This window comes from Strigops habroptila, chromosome 5 (assembly GCF_004027225.2).
Source record: "Strigops habroptila isolate Jane chromosome 5, bStrHab1.2.pri, whole genome shotgun sequence".
NCBI lineage: Eukaryota > Metazoa > Chordata > Aves > Psittaciformes > Psittacidae > Strigops > Strigops habroptila.
In genome coordinates this window covers 969,753-973,769 of record NC_044281.2, presented here as the reverse complement: position 1 = coordinate 973,769, position 4,017 = coordinate 969,753, and positions in this window count along the sequence as shown.

Genomic DNA, 4,017 nt, shown 5'->3' with positions numbered 1-4,017 from the left:
ACCACCAGAAGGGGGCTGCGCAAGCATAGAAATGACTGATGATGTAATCAGGAGATGAAGCAATTTTAAAATACATATGCATGAGAAAATGTTGTAACCTGTTGAATATACATTAGATTGTGAAATCTCAATAGGATAAATTGCGAGCACGTTGTGATGGTCTTTGGAACCAGATTTGGGTGGGTACCCCTGGTTCCCGGGGCCTCGAAATAAAGCACCACATATAACCTCCTTGGAGTGGTTATGTGTTCTTCTCTCGGCTAACAGAGCCACACGAGCTGTTGCTGCTGGAAATCCATCTGCAGTGGGATTTGGGTTCTGCCATGCCTGCCCAGACTGGATCCTGGCTGCTTTTGTAAGGCAGGATAATAGCGATGAGCTTGGAGGTGTCCAGGACTGACCTCGCGCCCCTGCTGCAGCCTCCCTGCAGCCCTGTGGCTGCCGCGTGGTGCAGCACCACATCTGGGCGTGCTGAAGTGAAATGCCAAAGGTGTTGGGTGTCTCAGATCAAACTCCTCTGCCATTCTGCACTCGCGCTGCATCTTACATCCCAACCTGCGCTGCTGAGCCCCCGGAGCTCCTGTACTCGGGTTCTAGAAGTAATGCTGCCCTCGTGTCTCTGCCCCAAGAATGGTCCCTGCCCCACAGACACCAGCAAAGTCACCCCAGGCCCATTTTCCTCCCCTCCCTGAGGGACCCGACTCCAACTCAATCTCCAGTTACAGCTTTGTCACTGGCTGCAGAAAATGACTGTGACCAAAACCTGTTTCCTGTTTCCTTCTCATCTAATAAATGATAGAGAACGGGCAGTTAAGCCACACAGGAGAAAGGAGAGCACAAAGTGCCCCCTTATACCCACTGGGTGCCCTTTCACTACTTTCCTGGAGCTAAACATGCTGGTTCTGTGTCATGGTATTTACTTCGGAGATCCAAGAACAGTGACAAATGAGATCCCAAAATGAGATCCTGCCTTGGCACATGCCCCAAGGGATACACAGTGGGGAGCTCTTTGCAGTTCCTCTCCTCCAAAGGGCACATTCTGCCAATCCCTCAGCAGCATCTCTCTGAATTCGGTTTAAATTGGCCTTTCCTGACCGTGTGGCTGTGACTGACACAGACTGTTCCGGGTGAAGGCTCCCTAGTGCTCAGGGCAACTCGTAAACCCACTACCTCCATCAGAAACACTTCACCTCGTGCTAAGTTCCCCCCAAGGTATTCGCTTGCTCTTACTTTTCTTGGAGAAATAAACCCATAGATTTCTTCTTCCCTGGTGTTCTTGATGAATGAGCTCCCAGCATTTAAAGCCAGAACTCCTTGCTGTGACATAAATCCTGGCCTTATGCTCAGGATGGAGTTTAATACTGGTTTTACTCTGGCCTGCCCAGTCTGTCATTGTCCTCTCAGCCAGTCGTGTGTCACGGCGACACACGTGCCCGTGGCACTGTGCTGGAGCAGTGCAGAGAGCAGGCAAGCTGCAACCCCCTCTGACACACACACACGTTATTGAAGAGAAACCCAAAAGCACTCACCCTGAGGTGGATCTGCTTGGGCAAAATTGCTCCAGGATACAAAGCAGAGGGGATTGTTGTCCTCTGAGGGATCACAAGCGCCTGCAGTAATGTCCCACGCGACAGCAATGTCACAGGTCCTGCAAGAACAAAACCAAGCCTATAACCGAAAGCATAACTCACCTCCTGCACAGCAACTTCCCCTCTAACTGCTAAAGGACTTTCACATTAGGAGAAAAAATCAGAGCACAAGACAGCCCTGCAATACATCAACACTTTGTGAGCCGTTCTGAGGGGAAAAAAGCAAATATTCACCCATTACACCCACAAGCAACTCAGCCGGGCCACAAATCTGTGTCCTGCTCTGCTGGCTGCAGGCTCTGTACCCACAGCAGCAGCATGTTACACACAAACAGCACTTCCAGCTCCACAGGGACATTTCCATTCTCTCCCAGCAGAAAAGGCAGCTTTGGAAGGAGGTGTTTCACTTTCCAGATGATTCTTCTTCTTTGTCAGGCCAAACAGGACTGTCAGAGCCCCCGAGGCATGTCACAAAATGTAAATGCCTGATCCAAGCTTGAGATCGATGCTCCTGTCCTTGTACAGAATCCACAGGGACCTCCTGGGTTCTTACAGCCACACAAGCTGCTGGCCACAAATGGTGACAGCCTGGTGCTGCCCTAGATGTGCTCAGGGTGGGTCTGGGATCTGGGAAAGCTGGAGATGTTTCTCCCTTGTTCCCACAGGGATTATTTTAAATGGGTCTTTCTGGTTTCAGCTGTTGTGCGTTGATTTGAAGGGCAGTAGCAAATCACATAGTAAACGTTTGGTTCATAGTCTGTGCCCATCATTTGCCTATTCTAATGAGAACACAGAGGAGTGAACTCCCCACACAAACAGTCAGATCTGGTGCCACAGACCCCAAAGACCATGGTGTGTAGGGTGACTCTTGGCACCCCACAAACACTTCTCACTGCTTGCCCTCCCTGTGTGTTGCTGCTGAGAAGACACTTTGAGATGCTGTTTCTAGTCCCCCTTCACTCCAAGGGTGCCGAGGGCCTGGCTGGGAAAGCAGCTCTGGACATGGCAGTGGAGATGTCAGAGCTGCTTGGTTCCAGCTGCAGCTGAGCAAGGGTTTCAGGCTGCCCAGCAGGTCCCCATCGCCCCGATGGCCTCACCTGGAGCTGCCTCAGCCACACACCCTTCCCCATTGGCCCCAGCTCTGTATTTAAGCTCAGGTCAGGGGCTGCTTTCCCCTTCTTTGAGAGTTGTGTTATAGATAGTTTCTATTTTATTGATGTATTTGTTTTCTGTCTTTATTGCAATAGTGCTGTTGGGCTGCTTTTGGCTCCTGTTTAGGTACTGTGGAGTTGCGCATATCGGGGGGAATTGCTCATTTCCCTGTCCTTTGGTTTAGGTTTGTCTGTCTTCTGGTTTCATTGTCATTTGCCTGCATTGCCTGAACTGGTACCAGTATGTGACTTCATAGGGGTTTTGCTTCTATTGCCTGATAAAAGCAGCTTGGAGCTTGTTCTTTTTAAAGCATGCTTGCTAACTTTTGCCCTATTGATTACACCTAGAAGTGCTCAGTCTGCTCACAGCACAATGGTGGAGCTTCTTGTTATCCTGATCTCTGGCAAGCTACTTGTTACCTTTCTAAGCCTAGTTCAGATTAAAAGGGCTCTTCTGGTGACCTGTAGCTATGGAGGGGGACCACAAGGGACCTCCTGAGAGTAAGGACACCTTTTCCAGCTCAAGTCAGCCCTGGAGCTTCTGTTCTTGCTCTGGATGTAGAGATGTAACTAAGGTCTGGAGTACTTACTGTCATTCCTGAGATTCCTTTTCTCTATCCTTTATCTGTATGAGGAGGGAGAAAGCTTGCAGTGATAATGGTGGGATGACGATTACCAACTCTATTATGGGGTCTGGGTTTTGGGGAGGCGGGAAAAGGCAAAACCTGTCATCCCAGATGCAAAGGCCACTTAGTTTAACCTGGGCCATACAGACTGTCATTTCACCCCCTGGCTCCTGCCATGGAGTTTTAGGTGGCTAAGAAAGGGTGGATTGCCATGCTGGTGGCACTGTTCCAGTGAGCAGCATGGTAGGTGATGCCCAGTATCAGCTTTCTGTCCTGGCAGCTTAGGCTTAGCATCAGGGTCTGGCCATTTGCACTTAGGGAGCTGGTTTCTGGGGTGCCTGAGTGCTCTCTATGTAGGCAGTGCAAATGGACTTTTATGTGGCTACGCAAGGGTGGATTGCCATGTCTCTGGCACTGTTCCAGTGGTCACCATGTGTAGATGATGCCCCACGCCAGCTTTCTGTCCAGATCCAGGCAACTTAGGCTTCGGAACAGGGGCTGGATGTTTGCACTTTGGGAGTTCCACACCCTTTCTACAGGCCAACATCCGTGAACTCCAACCTGATCCCAGTTGCAAGGGACCAGTTGTTGTGTCCCTTTGCAACTGGTGCTGTTCTTCATGAGTCTGCACAACTCGCCATGAATCATGTG